The 22,672-nt window shown below is 46.7% G+C and overlaps 1 protein-coding gene across 1 annotated transcript in view; it reads right to left on the bottom strand.

The window, feature by feature from the left end:
* The window catches only part of LOC117142798, a 42,958-nt gene that overhangs the window by 13,001 nt on the left and 7,285 nt on the right, over positions 1–22,672 (bottom strand). Inside the window, exon 3 of the mRNA XM_033307004.1 lies at positions 17,809–17,851. The gene's annotated coding sequence lies outside the window, so the exon portion shown is untranslated. The remainder of the gene's footprint in view (positions 1–17,808; positions 17,852–22,672) is intronic.

Below are 22,672 nucleotides of genomic sequence, written 5' to 3'. Positions count from 1 at the left end.
CAAACTTAGCAAGGTATGCCAATCCATTTTTGGACCATTTTTGCATTAGTTATTGTGAAAATGCTCGTTTAAGGAGGAATATAAAGGTAAGGTACACCTGACGCAAGATATCAATATCAAGACAAAATCATTTCCTGATTTTTGGGAAATTTTCAAGGAACTACTTAAATCCAAAGATTTGGGTAGAGTTTACGCGAAAGAAGGCAATCAATCACGGGCAGGCATATTGCACAAAACCTTGCCAACTAATACTCGCCAGGACTTAAAAAGCTGATGTCCTGGCAGCACTGAGACAGCAGGAAGAATAATCAAAAGACGGGCGGGGCAGAGAAGGTGGGCGACAAATGTTGTGTCCCGGCAGATAAGAAAGGACGAGGCCGGCGATCTATTACCACAGCTGCACAGCGGCCACATCCTGCTGCGTCCATTGAGCGAAGTGTGCTATGCTAACAAAATGCTCCTGCTGCTGCTGCTCCTGCTCCTGAATATGCTGCCCCTGCATCTGCAACAACAATGCCTTGAATAACCAAAAGGGATGTTGACTTGCCGTTTGCTAAAAGGAACTGCAGCTATTCCGTTCGCATATACTCATATATTCATTTACTTGGATGCCGCCAGATGCTGCCGTTCAGTGGGATGCGAATGTGGGTCCTGTGTCCTGGCATCCTGGCAGCCAGGCAGCCAGGCAGCCTGGGCATCCTATGTGCCCGGGTGTCCTGGCCACCCCGTAAATTAGTTGCACCCATCAGCCCGCTCCAACTATTTCCCTCGCCGGCCGTCTGAAGCTCGGGCTCTCCGCAACCGCAGCCTCTGAATGCGGCCAAAGCAATGCGGAAGAATATTAAGCGGTTTTTAAGCGCCTGCATATTAAAAAGGATACAGAAAGGATACTCCGAGACAGAGACGGCAGCTGGACCAGTGATGTTAATTTGGCCTTTGCCAGAGAGCTCTGTGCCTAATGGCACTCCGTGGCCAATTTAAAAATTAATATAACCTCTATATCTCCTCGTATTCAATTGAACCATTTTGTTTTTGAAAAAAGCAGCAAGTAATGAATGTTTAATGTGTGAAAAATAAATGTGTCCTAAAAGAATCTATTATTTTTTTCAGGATAGAAAGCGCATCTCTGCCGCAATAAGAACAGAATTGAAGAAAGAGAAGCAAAGCGAAGGACATTCGGCGGCAGCTTTCGGATTCCCTTGGCGGCTGGCAGTTAAAGTTCCTTGGATCATTTGGCGATTTGCAAATTACCAACAAATGCTCTTGGAGCGAAGGACGAGTGGGGGGATGGCGGTGGTCGATGGGCGGTGGGCGGTGGGCGGTGGGCGGAACGAATCGGACGGCGATTGTGCGAAAAGTTCCTCTCCGACATTTTTATTTAACTTTTATTTCTCTTTTTATTTCGTTGGCCGTCTGGTCTAATACGTGCATTGGGTTCTCCGCTGGCCACTTGGTCTTGGAATGGATGGGGATTGGCATCGGCATCGGCATCGGCATCCACTTGGAGTCCACTTTGGCAACCGAACCCTTTTCCATTCAATCGAGCGTTACCTTTGTTTTCAGCATGTCCTTTCGGTTGCCTGTGCAGTTGGGTGGGTGTGTGTGTGTGTGTGCGTTGTGTAATTAACTCACATTTGCCACGCCCACAATGGGCGACATTGCCGGCTTTAATGAGTCACAAAACGGTTTTATGTGTCAAACGTTTGAAAACCCATTCGTCGATTGCGAGTGCAAATGAAAATGAAAATGAAAGAAATCGGAGTGGCCGATGGGAAATCTGGCCCAAATGATGATGCTGATACTCGATGATGACGGCCACCAGGGTCTTTCAAAGGGTTCATTTAACAGCTAATTAAATGTTTAATCGGATATCTCTGTTATGGCGAACAAAGGCACATTGCAGCAATCTATTGGCGAAATCTGCTTTTCTTCTATGGGAAGGGTAATAGAAATGAATTCGATACAGCTGGAAAGACTGTAAGGAATGAATTTGTTATCAAAGGCTTTGTTTTCAATTGTTTATAATGTTTCCCCGTTCTCCAGCTATTTGAATGCATGTTTGCCAAACTATTTTGGTATATGCAGTATGGCGATCGAAATGCAGCAAACTGCTCCACCGCAAATTTATGGCTACTGGGGGCATCCGTACGTGATATATGAACCCCATTCGTATTTGGTCGACTGCCGGTAGTTGAGCAATCATAATCACCGCACCAGAAAACACCGGCCAGTCCATCGTCTATCGGGCAGTTAGATATGCACCCCAAAGGCCTTTTAATTACTCGATGTCCAATTTCAATGATTCCACTACCACTTCTTTTTGGCTTCTTTAAGCATCGACAACTTGTGTTAATTACTTGCCGGCAAAGTGCAAACCAACTAACCCAATTAGGATTGGAAAAGGCCAGACACTGACACACAGCGAGATTGAGTGGGGAAATGCGGGAGCTGAGCGATAGCGGGAAATGGGAAAATGGGAAAGTGGGGAGTGCGGGCAGAAAGCAATAAACATCAACTTTGAGCTTTGATGAAATCCGCGAAGAGGCCAACCACCCGGTGAAAGGAGGATGATACACCAGAAGAGCAGTAAGCAAATTACTGGAGCGGAGCTGCAAAATGTCCCGGCCAGTGGACTCCTCCGACTTCTTCATTTGGCATTCAGTTTCGCTATCGCCGGACTTATTTCAGCCAGCGAGGATGCCAGCTTTATGAGTTGCCAGCTCCGCATTCAAATCCTGCCCACCTGGGCCTCCATCCCGGCGCACACACATTTCCCGGGGCCTTCTGATCTAACAATTAGACTCCGGGTTACATTCACAAATTTGAATGGCCCCCGAAAGTTGGCTGAGTTTCAACATCTGGGGGGGTGAAAGGATTTGTAAGACGCTTGGAAATTAGCTTATAAATACGCAATCTCGGCCGGGCAGAGCCGGGCAGTCTTGGTCTTCGTCTTGGTCTCTGCAAATCCAAAAGTCTGAAAATCTGAAAAGGAAACCCGGCTGATGGCGGAGGAGGACATGGCAACGACACTGACGCAGTTGCTGCATTTTTCATGGGCTGTGCAAAATAAATTAGTGAAAGCTGTAAATATGATGAACTGCTGCTGATGCTTCAGCTTCAGGATGCCTGTCCGCCCCCCACCCTTCCCAATCCTTTGCAAGTCATCCATGTCCTGGACCCAGTTTCGCTCGAGCGACAAACTTGCCAAAGTTTTGTTGGTCGCCAGCGGCGCGCATTTTCAACAGCTGAAGCTGAAGCTGCAGCTGAAAAGCTGAAGTGGAAAGCTGCACTGGAAAAAATTAAACATCCATTCGAGGATTTTATCAAACCTTTTCGATTTTGGATCACACTTCAATGTAGCTTAAAATAGTAATAGCTGTAGTAATTAAGGAATAAACCCAATTTTTGAACAACCACCTCGCTCAATTAAATATTGATATATATATAATATATCAAACGATTTTTCCCTGTGTGATGGAAATTGGTGGTGGCACCTTTCTGGCGGAGCATCCTCCGCAGCTCTCGCATTTGTAGCCGCTTTAGTTTAGTTTGATTCAGTTAGTAGTTTTAAGAGTTAAGTAGTTTTCAAAAGTTTTATGAATTATTAAGAGGATTTTCGAGTTTTACGCTAGCCTTTCATTTTCGCTTTCAGCTTCCTGCCACCCCCGGTCGCTTTCGCCCCCGCATTGCCCAAAAACCCCCGGAAAGCGCCGGAAACCCCTTGCAAGCCCCCGGAAAGTCCGCTTTTAGGCGCTCGTCAGCCGTTTCCGCTGGTGTCCGTCGTTTGCCATTTTGGCGTCGCCCGAAAAGCTGTCGAAATATTTTGCAGATTTTTTAATTTTTCATGCCGCACTTCCACGCTGCTGTTGCTGTTGGTGGCTTTATTGTTGTTCCTGTTCCTGCCACTGAAGTTGATGATGATCATGATGACGAGGACGAGGACGAGGACGCCGGCAGAGCGAGCAAACATTGACTTGAATGGCGGCACAGCCCTTTTCCTCCGCTGCCTCCGTTTCCCCCAATTGGCCCCCGAAAATTAAATACATTTTACTGTCAATAAAATTATAAATGCAAATTATAATTTTCTACTGCCGTTTCGGACACTGGACGTGGACGCACAACAATTAGCCATCCCCTCTCCAAGCCACTGCCACTGGAGTGGCACTGGAGATAATACTCCCCAAATTCTCTGCCATGGCCGAGCACTGATTGTGACGTCAATGGCCAAATTAAAACTTTAACGTGTCGCACAGCGAGTGGTTAGTGGGCATCCCAGATGGCGGGTGAACGGATGGATATGGAGATGGGGATGGAGGTGGAGCTGTGGCCCAGTGCTGTCAGCTCATCATTGTTTCCCGTCAACATTTTCCGCTTGCAGAAGGCATTAGAAAGTCCAATAAACGCCATATACATAGTGCCCCCGAGTTATCATACATAGAATGATGTTTCATTTATTCAACTTAAGTTTGGAATATATTTTTAATTTTCTAATTCGTTTTTTCGGGTTATTATGGATAGTGCGCAGCACTGGGATGGGTTAGTCTGGTGCTCGTTCGGTTAGTTGGCTGTCGCCTGGCTGCTAAGGATGTTGGCATGTTAATTCAGTTTGCAAATTGTTGCGATGCCTGGCTTTCGGTGTATACAAATACGTGTGTATTTAGTTTACCTTTTTTTTGGTCCTATGTGAGCGCAGTGGAGCGCTAATTTGGTGGCTCTAGGTGGTGTAAGCGGTGGGTGCAAACTTCGTGGGTTTGCTAAGTGAAACTTCGATTATAGAGACAGCTCTTAGTGGGTTCATTTGCTCCGTTTTGGTGGCCCGCGCAGTTTTCCCAATTTTCGGCAATAGCCAGAGGAGTATAAACTTTCGCCACGTAACATTTGTTATGCTCTATTTCTTTGCAAAGCAATTACCGACCCACATATCCAGACAAATAAACAGAAAGCAACAACGCACAGCAAAAACGGCCGGGCAAACATGCCTGCCGTGGAACGGCCTACGGAAAGTGGGTGGCGAGCGGGCGGCAAATGGGCGGAAAAGTGGGCGGCGGTGCTCCATAGACGTGCATAAATGGATTCGGGCGCACAAAAAGGGGCGGCTCGGGGCTAAAGCTGGGGAAAGCGAGTGTGCTTCTAAATGAATCGCACTTATCACGTAGTGGCGTCGGGCCCAAGTACAGTGAGGCCTGGCACGGGGCGATAATGAATGCAAGTTACGGCGAAATAGAATTAACTTTAGTTGCCAATTAATTAGTGAGGTCAAAGGCTGCGAGGCGAATGAAGCCGCCGGCGATGAGTTAACGCACAAATGGGCTCTTTCAAACAGGATGCGGAAGTTGTCAACATGAAAACTCCGCAATGTAGTCGAAAGCCAGAAGAGCAAAGTGAAAGGTGGTGAAAGTGACAGGTGAGTCGTTGAAAAGTCTGAAGAGCGTACTCTGAATGGAAACTGTGCGTGTGGAATTAACTTGTATGGAAGATAAGTAGACGAGTTGGCTTCATCCCAGAAGTTCTCAGCTTCAGGAGCGTACAAATTAGTAAATATTTCTTAAATACTCAGTGGCAATAAATTAAATTTAGCTGAAATTGTATTAAGAACTTGCTTTGGAGTCGAGAGAATAAAGCACTAAATTTATTTACCACGTTAAGCCTTGCAATTTCCCAAAGTAAGCGATGGCTCTTCCGAAATGGCTGGCATCCAAATTTGCGTTATGAAGCCAAAATAATATAGTTCAAGGACCCATTAACTTAACTGCAGTCAACACTGTACAAAGGACACTATCTGATGCTAACAGCCCAGCTCCCGAAAATTATTACCACGTGAAATTTGACCAACTTTTGTTGCATTTGTTGCGTTTCTGAATAAATAATCGATAGCTTTTGCGCAACAGCGCCAAACAAGCCACCATTCGACAGCCAAAGGGGGATTGAGCACAATGGGGGCCGCGGTGGGCTCCAAAGAGGGGCATTCCGATGGAGGGGCACTGGCTGATGGTGATTTGCACAGGCGGAGGCCAAGTAAATTTGCAGAGCGAAAACAAATTTATAAGCGCATTAAACGGGCGCGTGTAGTTCTCGTGATTTGTGTTCCGAAACGGGAAACCACCGAAAAGCAGGGGGATCGCGAGGGGATGGGGGGTCTTGGGAAACGGCGTCCCAAGGAGGGGCACACGACGAACAAGGGAGGTCAGAGTACAAAGTGCTTACCAAGCGCTTAGCGATTAATCAGTTTGCTAACAACGAAAGCCAGCCGAAAGGCGATAGTGCACTCAGAAAAACATCAGTTCCTAGCTTATTAGTTTATGCTCATGGAAAAGCAAGCCCATTAGAAGCATAGTTCCATTGGAACTATTTTAATCAAAAGTTATGCTGCTTGCCAACTCGAGATCAACAAGCAATTTAAAACTAAACTCATAGCCAGAAGCATAGAAAAGTGTTATTATGGATCAACTTTAAATTAAACACACCTTTGCAGAACTTTATAGTTTTATTCATTCATTGATAATTAGATTTATATCCTGTATTTAAGTTGTTATTGATAAACTTTCACTACTAGAGATTTAGCATGCTCGAAGTGGAATGGAGTCCCACTTTTTTCAAGTGTGAAACCTTCAGCCGAGATTCGACTCCTGCGCTGCTGAGGCAGTGCAACGGCACTCGGAACTTTGGAGTCCTTGAGCCTTGCGCCTGCAACCTCCAAGGAGCATCGACCACACGAGCGGCGAGCTGTACCTCATGGTTTTCTGCTGCAGCTGCACTAACGCCGTTTTGGTGGCTAATTAAGTCAATTATGCACTTAGGGCTTCAAGTGGCGTGCGGCCCCAATGGAGGCCGTGCCCCACAGACATCGCTGCACCACCGCAGCCGTTGCAGTCATTTAAACATCAAAGCTCGTCACGCTCAAGTCCCGACCCCGCCCACCGCCCACTGCCTGCGCGGTTTCCTGGCTGCCTCAGCCGCCTTTTTTAATAATATGAACGGGCCTCGGCTGTGGAAATAACTCATACGCACCGTATGCCGCGCTCGCCATACATCAGCTGGTGTGGTAGTGTTGGTGTTGGCGTTGGTCTTGAAGCCTTCGCCATTGTTGTTGGCGGCATAAGGACGTGTTACTTACACTTTGCCTTATGTACATTGGGCGCCAATACATATATGCAATGTGTAACAAGCTGTATATACTTACACACCCAGTATGTGTAAGTACAGGGCTGTGGGTTTATGTGCTGCTGCTGGTGCGGCAGGCACGAGAAACGATTTATCTCAATTTACATACTAAATGACAGGCAGAGCGGCTCATGCATTCCTTTTCGTGACTGTCGAAGGATCCCCGACAGCCCGACAGTCCGACATCCCGACATCCCGACATCCCTACATCCCAACATCCAACATCCCAACATCCGACTGCCACGTCCTGGTGCTCCCAGGATACTCCACTCCCCTCAGCTGCTCCTTGGACGCACAATGGGCAGAAGATTGGTAAATGAGGCATAAACATTGATTTTCAGTTTAAGTAAACACTTAATTGAGTATAAGTTGAGTGGATATATACGCCGGGCGGCGCGGTAAAGGCGCAAAAATCGCTTAATTATTCAGGGCAAACAAAGTGACTGGCCGCTGGAATCATTCATTTTTTAATCAATCGAATCGATAGGCCTGCGCGTTGAAAGACGGAATTAAAAACCTCTGCAATTGAGCGCCGCGTGAATCATTGATTCGTTTCCCTTGGTTTTTCGCAAAGTATATCCATGCCCATCGTAGATGGTCAAAAGTAAAATCTCCCTATCGATCTTGGTTTTTAGTTTAAAACAGTTGTAATTGCGTGATAACTTTCTATTACAATAACGCTTTAAATCAATTGACAGTGCGGCTAATTTAATTGCCATATGTTCGGCTATTTAATCTTTAAATTGAAATCAACAAAGTTTATTATTTCATTAGTGCCGTATAAATATAATTGATCACCAGTTGTTGATAAACATATTGTAATTTCTGTGTTGCTATCTACTAGCTGCCATATAATTGAATAAATACGTTTTTTTGCTAAGGAAGCACAACCACAAACGGTGGCACACCACCAGTTTGCCCCACTGTGCAGCGCCAACGCTCGATTCCGCATCACTTGTCAGTCCTATATAATGTAATGAAGGCGTTCGATGAAACAAATGCAAAATTTCAAAGACGTAAAAACGAAATTACAGGATGAGCTGTGTGGAAGTAGGCCTTTGCGAGGTGACACTGGAGTTGGTTGGTTGGTTGGTGGGGCGGCTGTCGACAGCTGTTTGCGAGGTCCTGTCGAAAAACGAGACCTGAAAGCAATTACTTTATGCCGCAACCACATACAGATACTCACACTCCCTCCTAGTCACTGACTAGGGTGCTGTTTTTGTGCAAATTTAGATAAATCACTTCAAACTCCCTTTGTTTGTTGTTCGTTAAATATGCGTGATGAATAAGTTTTTCGGCCACAGCACTTCCGGATTTAATTCAATTTCTTCAAAACAGCTACATATTTTCATAGATTGTGTTTCATATGCACTTTATCCATTCGTTGGCCCATGGAATAAATTTCGAAAGGCATCACGTCGTATGAGTAATAAACTTCACTGCCAACGCAGAAATGCATCACTCATACGCAGTGTGACATTCAATTGCTTCACTGCTTCATTTTTTTACAGCGAAATGTTATTTTTTCGGGGCGCTCTCTCATAAATGTTGAACAGATGAGGTCCACCCCAAAGGACGAACCACACACGCCCACTCAGAGTCACAGATTGAGCCCCAATCCCAGCTAAGCGGTTCGTTCGTCGGCTCGTTCATTTGCCGCCACCGGGGGGAAATACGAGTATTGTAATTCCCCGGCGATGCAGCGCACGCACATGACTTTTTAATAAATATTAAACAGTGCGTCGGAAAAATAAGCGCCGGCAGGACAAAAGGGACGGCGACGGCAGTGTTGACATGACGCCTGGCGAAATATTAAATTACGATAATAAAATATTGAACAAAGATTGTTTTGTTCCACTTTGAAAAGCCAGAGTCCTGCGGTTCCGTTCAGCTCAGCTCAGTTCGGTTCGGTTCAGTTTTTGCCCTCGGTTCGGTTCGGTTCGGTTTGGTTCCGTTCGCTGTGGCATTTTTGACAAATGTTTTTCGTTTTCGGCAGTACGGTTATTGTTTTGCCAGCCAGTCCTTGGGAATTCCCCCCACACAGGACCTCTCCTTATGTGGTAATATAACGCTCTTTTACTACGAAATTTGCCCCAATATCTGGGGCTATGTTCGTCGCTCCCCTGCGGCGCTTTTGTAAGTTATATATATTTATTTTTACAAAAGAGGAGCAAAGTTGCGTAAATTATTGTTAACGGAGGCGTGAGTGGGCCGGTCCACCTACCTCCCCCGACTTAGCTGTTTTCTTTTTTGGCCGCCTTTTGTGTATTTGAACTTGGCAGTGCGTTAAATTGTAAAGGCCGTGCCAACACAAGCACACCACACTCGTATTGTTGGCATTTAGTAAGCTAATCCCTGGAAGTCTTCGGGAGATTGCGCCAGATTACAGGCAAATGCGAATCCAAGTGACTTTCCCGGGGATTGGTCTGTGTGGGGGGTAGGAAGTGGGTGTACGAAGGCCGAAAAGAACACACGGCACACGGCTGTAGATCATTTTAATTTGGCATTTGATTAGGCACGTGTTCCATCGGAAGCAGCTTAAGGACATGTACATATGCGCGCCGCACAAGGACAAACTATCCTCATTGTCTGCCCCTATTCGCAATGTCAACGCAGAGGTAGGGCCCCCGGCTCCACAAACGCAAAGACAAAGACAAAGACAAAGAGAAAGTAGCCGTGGACGGGGGAGAAAGCAGCCAAAGCAATTGCAAATACTCCCCAGCTATATGAATATTTATGAGCGTGTTTGCGACTGCTTAAGACACTCAACTAGCTGGCGAAAAGCGGGAGGGAGTGGAGTGGAAAGCGGGAAAAGCAGAAACGCTGCAGTGGAAAAGCTAGGGAAAGCAAATGCACTCAAAGGAAAGTCGGGAAGAGGTAGAGGTTAAGTCCAACCAGAAGTATTGGAGATTACACTCTAAAGACTTTTCCCGTAAGTCATCATTAGTTCTCCGCAGCTGGCAAATTTCACTCTTAATTACTGAACCATGCCCTTTTCGCACTGTGTATCTGTAAGCACTGAGCGGGGATCCTGGAGACTGTATGGCTTCACCATGGCCAGGTTTACGGATTAGCGGACAAGAAGTGCACACAAATGCTGCCCGCACTCAGTTTCAGCCATCTCAGTGGGCGGGTGGGCAAATGGCCGAAACCATTTGGCAGAGCTACTTGGGATGCTGGCTAAATTGCCGGCTATGAAAATGAAACTTCATTGTTTTGCCATTGCCATTGTTTGATTATTATTATAATGCGAGCGAGGGGATGTTTGTGTGAGCTTCTGTTTGGAAAATATCCCCAATATCAGATGGCCAGTGGAAGGACAAATATGACTACTTGACCACTTGATTGTCCCTGCAAAACAATCCGAAACTATCAACACGTTTCGCCAATCTGCCGGACGGCACTCCATTGTCGTCCCTGTTTTGCAGCCAGGCGTAATTAGTTGACTTCCCTGAATTAGTTTTAAGGTGATTAAATTTAATGGCCTCGCTGGCGTCTCGAATATTTACCGCACGAATGCAATTACCCGAATGGCTACGCAGCCAAGACAACAAATCAGCAATTAAGCCACATCGCACCGCCCACTCGGCCACCTCTCAGCCACCTGTCACCACATCCGCACTCCGCCTCCGCCACCCACGGGTGCCACCAATTCGAATGGAGCCCCGGGAAACCAAGAAACCAAGAGCCACCGAACCAAGGAACCCGCTTTCCACCCCGTTCGGAGACTTGATGCTGACGTTAATGACCGCCAATAAAATGCGTGCTCAAGTGGCAGGAAACTGCCTCGAGGAGCTACAGCGATTCCAGCCCGACTCCAAGGATCTGGCTGGGCCAGCAATTAATGTCAAAGTCAATATGCCTTATCGCGCCGTTAAACGTAAAGGGTATTATAATAAAATAAATAACGCAAAAATCAGCAAGGGCTGAAATTAAATCGAACATCAACAATCTGTGGCGAAACAACAGGACAAACAATCGGCGGCCAGAAGGAAGGAAGCGCAGCCAAAGGAGCCTCTGCCTCGCTCCGCCCGGAATCAACGAGCCATCCGGCATCTTGGTTATCCGTTCCGTCGACATCGCAGCATCGACATCCATGCCATCGACTTTCGCCAGGAGCGGTATTCCGCGCTGCTTTTGGAGTGCAGCTCGTTAGGCACGAACGAGCAGAGCAGAGCAGAAAGCCCAGAAACCCAGACAGACAGACAGATAGATAGGGAGACAAGCGGGCAAGGACATAAACAGCCAGCTTTCTATCGAGTGCCGGCTCGGAAGGAGAGAAGAAGATGGTGGAGGAGGAGGAGGGTGAGGAGGCCCCGACGACTCCCGTCTTAAATGCCAATTTCAGGCGCTGCATTTCCCCGCTCGAAGAAAGTCTGCTCAGCCGACTGTTTGAATACTAATTGGAATCGGGGGAATTGGGGGACTCGGTGCGTCTGAATTTATTCCGAAATAATTACCATTTAACAGGCCATGCAAGTTCCCAGCTGGGCTGCATAAATTCAGTTTAAATATGGCCAAAAGTAAAGTCTCCCGAAGGCCATCCTGCGACCTCTTGGCGAGTATAGTTTTCTTTAACGTTTCCATTTTTTGCGCATCTTGAATGCCAATTTGGGCAGCGCCACTCCGAGCACTGAGAGAAATCCAACCGAGTTACTCGCAGACTGGCTGTAAGTGGGCTAAAGTTCGTCGACCACGTCGACCACCTGGCCAACTCTTCTCTCAGTGCCACATTCATCCCGGATCCGGCAGGGCTGTCCGTCGAAAAGCCAATCTGCTCAACACTTTGTTTGCCGCCGCCATTGTCGATGCTGTCGACCCCAATTTGCAGAGCTCCTTGTCGCGCTCATATTGATATACATAGCTGCGCCTTTTGGAGCATCCCCCATTTCGCCGCGCTTATCCCCAGACCCCAGACCCCACACCGCTGATCCCTGGAACCGCATCTCTGGTCGGTTTTTAATACATAGCGTATCCTTATGCAAACAAGGCGGCCAAGGGGACGGAATCAGGGGCGGACTGTCAGCTGGTAACAGGTAATCTCCTGCTCCTGCTCTCCTGACACGACAGCGAATAATTCAAGGCAGCTCACGTAAATTTTAAGTTTCGTCATTAAGATTATTGGACTAAGAAAAATTTGGTCAATGCATGCACGGAATTTTTCATGAAGGGACGCCCCAGCAAACAACTGCGGATGAGCCAAGGACCAGGTGATGAATCGAGGGACGCGCTAAGCAGGTTAGGTCAATGGTGTACATAGGATGCTGTGCTACCTTTTACTCTCCAGGCATTTGAATGAATGAGGTAACAATGGGTCTCTTATATTTCTAAGATTATTACAAATCGCAGGTAAGATTAGCATTAGTAACTCAATTCGGGACTAAGCAAAATAAATATGCATAACAAATAGAAGTTACGGATTCAAATCCATCGTTACTCGCAGATTCTTCTGATTAACATCCATCAAATTGATAAGCGATTCAAATTGATTCCTGGGCTAATTTTCAAATATATTTCCTAATTAATTCTGCTTATAAATAGCAGCCATTGAGTGTAAAAATGGAAAACCCGGCGAGTCCTCGAGTCCCTCGCCATTGTGCAGTGAGCAGCGGGTCCAGGACACGTGTCCCGTCAACCTTTCATGGCCATTCCATCAAGTCCGAAAAGGTCTTCAGCCAACTCGCCCTGGGAAAACTTTCTCTAAATTCTTTCATACGTCTGCAGCTTTTCCCAGTTTCTGCTTTTCTGCTCGTTTTCTTACTTTGTGTGTAAGCAAATTGCCCAATTTCGTTCCCTTTGCCTCCTGCCTTTCTGGGGTTTTCCTTTGGCGGGGTTATCAACGCATTATCTTCGTGAAAAGGAGTGCAGTTGGAAATTGTTGGGGGCAGCGGGAGGCACTGAAGCACACGTCCAGGCGGCGAGGGAAAGAGCCGCGACGCCAACAATAACACACAAAGGATGGGCGCAAAGTGGAAAAGGAAGATTGCGGGCGGTCGGAAGAGCTGGGGCAAAATGGGGAAAATGGTGAGCGGAGCTGGCCAAGAGCACTAGTCGCCGGCTGGGTGAAAAGCAATAATCTAACATTTCAGCACATTTTACAGTTCACTGAATTAAATAAAGAAACTTTGAGCTCACAAACGCACGCACACTCACACACACACACACAGATTAAAACCTATGAGCATAGCTGTCTACGTGGCGTATGCGTATTTTCACATCTTCGAATGTGCCCTTCCTTCTATGTACCTCATATAAGCCCCCAGACTAACTACTTACATGGAGAGTTAGGCTAATCTCACATCCTTTGGGGTGATGTTACTCTTGGAGGCATGAATTAAAGATGCAAGTTCTGGGAAATATTGAGCTCGTTTGTATTAACTCTGAGCTGGCTATTTAAAGTGTAGTTCAAAATGTAGATTTCAGCTGAATCGTGCGACTCTGCAGAAGGGCATTCTATAGATTGTCCCGATGTTTTTTCAGCTAATGCTGGTCTCCAGATTGTGTGTCTATACGAATGTATGGAGTTGCCCGCTCGAATGTTTCCACAGAACTCAAACGGGTCGGGACATTCGGCCGAGGAGGACGGACAGCCAGGACGGGACGCCTCCTAAGCAGCGTCTTCTGGTTGAGCTAAGAGCAAGGACTTCCAGGGTCGCACCGAGTGACTGAACTGAGAAGCAAGCAAAGCAATTTTTATGGCAGCAGCATTCTACGGGAGGAGCGCAAAGTAAATGCCGCGTTATGGGACCCGAGTTTCCGAGCTGCGAGTTTCCTAGCTGCCGCATGCCGCACTGCCTCACTGCCTCACTGCCACTGGGACAAGGGCACAGACGCACGCTGGAAGAGCATGGTGGAAAAAATGAAAAGCACAAAAAAGGAAACACCAAAAGGGAAAAAACTGCTGAGCTAACGATGTGTGATTTTTCTGTATGGCTGGCTGATGGGAGGCAAGTGGAGGTGGGGCCATGGATGGGGGGCGACAATTGGGCCGGGTTAGGTCTCTTTTTAGGTTTCTGGTTCGGGCTGCGACTCGGGTCCGGGTTCGAGCTGGGGCATAAAAAAATAATAATAAATGAAAGTGTTGGCGCTGGCTTGTGGTACGTGTAATAACATTCAAGTGCGCCAAGTTTAATCTTTCAAAATGCTTATGCACAAAAAATAAGCTATAGCTATATAGCCGTATAGCCCCAAGTCGGCGGACTGGGGCGATGGAGTGTCAGCGGGCGAAAGTAATGGCGAAAAAAATAATAAGCCAGCGCAGCGCCGAAAAAAATAACGCGGGGTAATTTACGTTTAGAGCCTGCAAAATTATTCAAATTAAAATTGTAAGTATTCTAACGCGTCGCAGGCATCTGCGGCCCACCAGCTGCGGTGCGCTGCAGGACCAAAAATCAGCGAGTACACTGGCTAAAATCGGATGGTAGTAATGAGAACTTATGAAAAATGAGAAATTATAATCTTTAAAAGGGCTCAAAATCAAGCAAATATCAAACTCAATATCCAGACACCTTGTTAAGAGGATTTGAGTCTATTCTTTTTGTGTATATTCTTTTTTTCTCACAGTGTGGGAAGCACAGAGAGAGACAGAGTGAGAGAGAGAGAGAGAGCGGGAAGCGAGAGCGCTGACCCAGCGCTGTGTTAAATTAGCTGGGACACTTAATTTCTGTTGACGCGCACATTTTTCTATGGAAATTAACGCTAAATAATTTTTTGGATTCGCCAGCGAATCGTTCAGGCAGCAGACCGAGGCGAAGGACCTCCTCCTCCCAGGACATCCTTGCTTTCGGCTTAGGCTGGAGTTGGCAATTAGGCCCGGGGTGTTTGAATTAGTTTCGTGTTTTAATGAGTTTCATAACTTTTTGGTTCCGTTGTAAATTTTGCAGCAGCAACAAAACACACATAAAAGATGCGTGCAACGGTTAAAGCGCTGCGTGGTGCGGGGGGTGGGGCGAATGGAGGGGGGCAGGAGGAAACGAGCAAATTTCCATGTTACTGCTGAGGGAAACCCTCGGGTGGATTTATGTATGTATTTGTTAGCCATACCCAGTTGACATAAGCGAGAGCAAAGTGGCAAAAGGCAACATGAAAAATGCTTTAAATCTTGTCACGAGGCGGCGGCGCGGGGTGGGGGGTGGGGGGTGGGGGGTGTGTTCGCCCAGGGTCGGAGGTCAGGTCTCAGATGTGTGTCTGTGTGCACGCTAATGATATTTTAAGAGAGCTTTCACTGGGCCGCACATGTGTGAGTGGGCAAAGTGAAAAATTATTTATGTTGCATACTTATTGGAGCATGCAAATGCGCATTGTTATGCAAAACGTTTCGGAATGCCGCCCATAAATTGAATTATCCAGCGAATCAAACTATCCAGCCACTCGCCGTGTAATATTTAAGCGCTCTAATTAATTAAACATCACAGAGTTCGAGCCAGCACACTCCGCCACACTCCGCACCCCGAAAAAACAAAGCGAAAACGACTGACAGGACTCCAATCGCCGCCGAAAAAAGGAGCGAAAATTCCAATGACAAATGGGGCTCGCTGTTAAATATTTGCAGGCAACCCTTTTTCCGGCATTAAAACGGAAAAACAGCAAACGTTTCTATCTCCTTTGCACACACCATTTATTTCCCGCCCGCTCCCTTTGTTTGTAGCCACCATTCAACTGTAATTACTTAGGTAGACCCGATCCGAAGCGATACGGGATATAAGCCTCTTTTGCAGTGAAAGAAAAACTTGGAATTCCCTTTTAATTTTTCATTGTTAAATTGCCATTTGGCCATTTTGCCATTTTGCCATTTGGCCATTTCGTGGGGCATTGCCACAGCAAGCGGAGACAGCAGAGTGTGGCAAGTGCAGGAAGCGGAAGAGCAAAGCAAAAGCAGAAGCAAAACAGAGGCAGCAAACTGAGCGGCTGGCAAAGGGACAAGCAAATTGAAACTTTATACAGTTGGCAAAAGTTGAGCGGAGCAAATCAAAGGCAGCAAACCCGAAAGGGCTAACAAATTTGCAACATTTTGCAGGTCCGTGAAATGGGAACCGATTTTGATGTAGGTCAGGTCGGGTCAGTCGGCAAAGATTTAAACAAATTTAATAACACCAAGCTGATCTGGCAGCGTGAAAAAAGCAGCCTCGTTAGTGCCGAATGTTTGCGCTTCCTGATTGGTTTGCTTCACTAAAACCATTCACATGGTGTGCTTGCCACAAAATGTTGTTACTCACTCATAAGTTCAAGTGTTGGCAACAAACTAAAACTGAATGCCATTGTTTTGGGTCAGCAGAGGTACAAATGCATTTAATAAACCTAATGAAAGACAGAAGCCAGCGAAGCAAATCGAATTTCAACATAAGAAGACAAATTAAAAGCAACTTGTGAGATATCTTAATAAAAGTCTGCCAAGGAAATACTGCCAGCAGTAGATAGCACTCCCCAAAAGATATAAATAATAGTGCCTGAACAATGGCCAGCTTCTGGAGTTTGGGCAAAAGCGTAAACTGGAACTGATTGCTGCGCACTGAATTTAATAAAGTTAAAAAACTGAAATCGTACGCAAAACCCATTAGGAGCAGCCGGGAAGGCACTCGTATCATGGCAGAATCTCTGGCAAAATAAATGCGGAGGCAAATAAATAAATATCAAGCCATAAATAAATAAAAGTTGTGAACAAGCAAATGCCCTGTCCACCAGTTGGCAAACATTCACAGCTCCAGAAAAACCAGCAGCAGCCAACCAGCGGAGATACAAGATACACACGTCAGCGTCGGCTTTGTGTACTCGTATCTCGTGGGTAGTTGCGGTCGTGGGCGGCGACACGCCCCTTTCGCACAAAAATCAATATGTTGATTTGAACTTTCTTCTCGCTTCGCCCCTTTTTTCTTTGCGTTTTTCTGTTTGGCCACAAACTTTTGCGCCAAGGAATTATCAATTTCTTGCCTCTCCCCTTGTTTTGGCCAACTCAACTCAACTGAACTCAATGAGGGCGAAAAAGAAAGAAGTGCCGGCCGAAAGCAGCCATTATCTGCTTACATATTCATGTGTATGTACCATAAAAGTCGCTATGTATTCCATACATAAGCGGATATTTTTGACACTTCAAAAATTGGAATATCTCAAGAGTCGAGTCGAGTCGACAGGCGAACAAAATGCCCTGTGTAATTTTTCATGACTCTGCGCCCCATCTGGGACCCACTGCGTACCAGCTCCATTCAAAATCGTAGCAGATTGAGCTGTTGAGCTGGGGGATTGCGAATAAAAGTGGAAATGGGCGACCCCGCCATATACGTAGGAACCAGCATGACAACTGGGCCCGCTCCTCCGTAGCTCCATCGCTCCTTCGCTCCATCGCTCCTTCGCTCCATCGCTCCATCGCTCCATCGCTGCTCCGTATTTCGGCAGTGTGCGGCCTGCCACTTTTTTATTATTTCGCAAATATCGATAAGGACAGATAGGCGGATATCGCCGACGAGAACACTGTGCCATCTCCGTGTCACTCCGGCTGTCTTTCCCACTTCGCCCTCGCCATATTTGGCGACAGTAAATGTTTGCTAAATATCCTCAGTAAATACTTGGCAGCTTACGTGGGTGCTGCACACACATAATCATTCGCACATAAATAAATAAGTGTGCTCTACAGTGGAATCATGGCTTACTTACAGTGCTACTCGGCTGTGAAGACCCGACGGAGTGTCCAAAAAAACTGCAAGAACAAGGAAAACAGGAAATGGTTACTCACTATAAACATCATAGATAGATCATAAACCCATTATATCTGCAAATTCAAAGGGGTATCTATAGGTTAACTTGAATGCCCCTTTAAACTATAAACTAAGTCGTTCAAATGCAAAGGAATTTAAACCTGTAGCCACGCAATCACCTTCCATTTGGCTTAAAGCCCTATCAAAGAACCAGATCTGCCCGGATAAAAGTCAGGGCGATATCACTGTTTAACAGTTCGGCTGAATGATTCCTTCGAAGCCTTTGCTCTTTCGAGGCTGTCAGGAGTACTTACTGTACTCCGTTGAGCCCGCTGAGCCGAGCTCTATTGGACGGACGTCTGGCAGCAGTGAGGACTGGTATATAATGCACTTTAAGGCTCGTCTGGGACGAGAAACATTATGTGCGAGGGCATTATTAATGAATTTATGTATTCGTAAACGCATCCAATGCCCAACCAATCAACGCTGCGTATACGCAATCTGTGGAAGCTCATGTTGACGGCAAGCTTACCCAAGAAATTGGTATTATTTTACATACACCCAAGTCTCGGGCGATTCATTAGTTTCTATTTCAGTGGCTGGCAATTCAATCAGTTTGATCAGTTTTCAATATTGCAGCTATATTGCCCAAGTCTATCTCGCTCTTCTTGGGCCTCGTTGGCATTCTCCGGTTTCATGTGGAAGTAGTAGTGGAAGGCAGTAAAGTAAATTTAGTTAACCAACCATAAAAAATTGTGTGCGCAAATGTGGGTGAGTGCTTTGGCCACTGCCACAACTTTTCGCAACCCCTCAGCGCGGTACACTCCCTATTCGCCCTGCTCTGGCATTCACACATATTACGTATACGACACATAGTTGGGCGAAAAGTTGACGATGTGGTTGTAGTTGCTGCTCCTGCTTCTGCTCATTAGAGCCGCGTTCGCGCCGAAAAATCTGTAGCACATAAAAGTATGCAACATCAAATGTGCTAACGACAAGCGCACACTGTGAGAAATTTGTGCGACTAATGGGTTTAATTTTGCATTAAATTCTCCTTCATTTCTATTTGTATTGCTTTATTTGGATAAGGAGTAACCATCAATAGTTTTCCAAACCCATATTATGTTATCATTTGTGATCCAATAGCTGACCCGATTGTTGATATTTTGTCGCGGTGCAGCATCGAAAGAGAAAGCCATGGATGGGGATAAATAGCGAGTGCTGCCGGGTGATTCCCAGATATTATCAGAAAAGTTATTGGTGGTCTGGGTGGACAGTGGGTGAGTGGGTGAGCGGGCTGCTTAGCATTAAATTTATGAATCCACAGCGAAGTGTCTTCCTCCACTTGGTGGCCCATAACTCGAAGTCAGCTTAGAGCCGGGCATCCAGAAGCCAGAAGCCAGAATCCGGGATCCACTAACCAGTAACCCTGGCGACTGTGGCGCCGACAGGAAGTTACGTGACTCGTGGGCATAAGTCCGAGCTGCACTTCACCTTATTTGCTTGGACTTCATCTGCCTGCTCCTCTCCGTTGCGCCACTAATGGCTAAGTCGGGCCAAGCAGTCAAGTGATAAATTCCGGGCCAAATAGAAACGAAGTGGCCGAGAAATTTACATTATCACGCGAGTCGTGCGGGGCAGCTGAACTCTGGACAATATAGTTATGCAAATAGCGCCACGAATTATATAAATTGCGTATACGCCGCGTGGCCCAGACACATTGATATAAATTCATATTCAAATGGCCAAAAGTGAAAGTGGGGGCGAGCGAAAACATTTGCACAACATTCGAGATACACTCGCATATCTCCAACTTGCCGCTGGGCTGGGCCACTGTGTCTCCGGCAAATTAAGGCGGGCGCAAAGGAAAAAGGACAAAGGGCCCGTAAGTAGCGGAAAATGGTAAACGACCGACCGTCTACCATCGACGTCGGAGGTACGCAAATTGATATTTTTCTACAACATGCAAATAACACGAGTAATGCGAGTGCAGAGAAGAGGAAAATGCGGAAAGTGCGGGGAAATGGGGAAATGGGGAAATGGGAGGGCTCCCTGCGCAAATAAATGATCTGATAAGACAACAACAAACGTAAAAATTTATGCATGCCAACTAAAGCACACACACATACACACACACACATCCGCAGCCGCCGGAAGTGGGCGGTAACTGGGTGGGTGGCCACGTGTTGGGTGCTGTGAAAAAATGAAATAAAGTTAAACAGGATATTTCAACATTCTCGCAGCAGAAGCAACAGCAAACAAAACAACCGAAAGTAAAAGCTAACGAGGGGCGGCGGCGGCGGAGGCGTGGCAAGGACGTTGCCAGGACACATTCCGATTCGGTGTGTTAAAATGTAATAGCAACGTTAATGAACACGAACGCAGTCGCAGTCGCAATGGAAATGGTCACATAAAAAGGCAACGATTTGCCCGGCCTCTGCTCCTCTGCTGCTTTCATTCCATTTTTTGTTCCTTGGCCTCCTCCCCGAGATTTTCGCCCCCGTCCCACAGGTTGTGGTTGTAAAACACGCACACACTCTGGCCCACAGGAGGACTCACACCCACATCGGCAGCCACAGCCACAGCCGCACAACCATGAACCCATACATCCAAAGACATGACATTAGCAGGGAGAGCAAAAAGTTAGCGAAGCGCAGGATGTGCGCGGATGAGAGCCAAACAAATCTCAGCCACGCACGTATTTGGCAGCCTCGTGTACCCACCGCCCCTTCCGCTGGGCGCCCTGCTCCACTTGCTCCGCTTTCCCGGTTTTCCCCCAACTCCGCCCAATCGAGGTTCGCTTTCTTTGTTGTCTCCCAAAAACCAATTGCGCTGTCGTCCTCGTCATCGTGCGCCATCGATACACTGAGATTCAGATTTTCAGATTTCCTCTTTATTATTTAGGCAATAAGAAAGGCTTGATAATATATTTGGAATTCTCAATCTGTGGCTATGTATTTTTTCGCAGTGTTCGTAATGTTCCTGCCTTGGCTGCCGCTTTCGCTGTTGTCGAGGCCAACTGCCTTCGCCTTCGCCTCCACATCCGCCTCCGCTTGCTCCATCGAATCCCACATCCCACTCCGACTCCCGACTCCAGTTCGTTCGCCCTGGTCCGCACCCAATGCTGCGGGGGATGTCACCACGTTGGTGATGCGTGAACAGGCGCAGACAGTGATTCAATCACTGCTATGTGCCAACTTAGTGGCATGCGAATGTTTTCAGGACCAGCGACTCTCAGTCACTTTTAGCAAATGCAACCAAGTTATTTGAATAGTAGTTATAGGAGAATATCCGTGGATGACTCCGGCATAATTGTGTTTTGGGAGAAGCATGAACCAATTATCCTAATTTATCCATCCTTGCAATACAAACCAAATCCAGTCATTGACTTTTCAAGTTAGAATTGTAAAGGTTCCTGGAATGTGTGGCGTTTCTAGCTCGGTTTTTCCCAGTTTCACCTTTTCCAGCTATCTCCAGCGTGTAAGAAAAGCGCAGGCTAAGGAGCTTATGAGATTATAACTCCCTGTGCTTCGATTCTTCCGCGTCGGTGGCTGGGGAAGCCCCCTCACTAAACCGGGGCTTAATAGTAGTAGTTGGAAGCGATTCGAGGGCCCCCAAGGGTTCCAATTAACCACAAGAGAGAAAGGCGAGTTCTCTGCAGCAATTATAAACTAATTCCAGTTGGGCCCAATCACAGTTTTGCCCCATCACTGTTCATCCATCCCGTTTTCGGTGGAAGGTGGAGGAGTTTCCATGGCAGGAGTGTTCCGAGTCTTCCGAGGCTGTCGCTTTCAATGAGGCAGTTTACACCGTTTGGCTGGTATTTGATGAGCATCTCGAGCGCGACACTTTGGCTCCATAATGATGCGTGCGTCGCCCCAAATCCTCCCCTAAGCACCCCCACCAAATGGGAGGCCCAATTTGCGGATCTTGGCTTGTTGCTCGGCTCATAAACATCGCAGCTTACTTCTGCCAGGACATTTTTATGTCATTCGATCCGTTAACGAATTTTCCAATAGACCCCTTGCCATTCGGCGGCTGCTCCATTTTCGGCCCCTGAATTACCAAATTGGATGTCCGTCCAATACTTGCTTGCTGCTGGGGTTAAGCAGCAGGCAATTTATGAATACCTTAATACGGTTTATAGTCGAAATATTTACCCACCAAAAACACAACGCGCGTTGGAGATGTCGATGTCCTGGTCGGCTGGGGGGTAATGAAAATAACTGACATTAAGCAGATGAAGCGGTCCTGGGTCCAGGGCAACGTGGCCAAATGGGCGGATGGAAAATGCGGAAAATCGGGTGGACGTCGGGGGAAATCGGGGGAAATCGGCAGCCAGCAGCGAAGAGCTGCGAGTGGAGCATAAAATATTAAACGGGAAACCTTCGTAATTAAAGTGAAATGAATTTAAGTACGCAAATTGGACGTTGAGGAAGTCAGGAGTCAGGACTCGTGTCCTCGCATCCTCGTGTCGATGTCTGCACTTCGAAAAATGGGTGGAGCTTAGTAATGCTAGTTTATTACTTTAAACACACAAAAGGAATGCAGGAAAGAGTTAAGGGAATCCATGAGAAATCCGAAACTGAGAAATAATGAACTCCAACCTAAAAGGTAACTCGCTTAAGGGGAAATCTTTTAGGGAGTCACCATTGTGCCCAGTGTAATGGGATGATGATGCAGAGAAGGTCCAGCACACGAGTATACGTATAATTAAGTGGTCACCAAGCCCCGGCCTTCGGAAAGCCACTTGAAATGACCAATCTGAGCTTTGACTTTGAAGTGAGTTTGCCTCAAATTATATGTGCACACTTCAAGGATCC

This window comes from Drosophila mauritiana, chromosome 3R (genome assembly GCF_004382145.1).
Source record: "Drosophila mauritiana strain mau12 chromosome 3R, ASM438214v1, whole genome shotgun sequence".
NCBI lineage: Eukaryota > Metazoa > Arthropoda > Insecta > Diptera > Drosophilidae > Drosophila > Drosophila mauritiana.
This window is presented reverse-complemented; position numbering and strand designations above follow the sequence as displayed.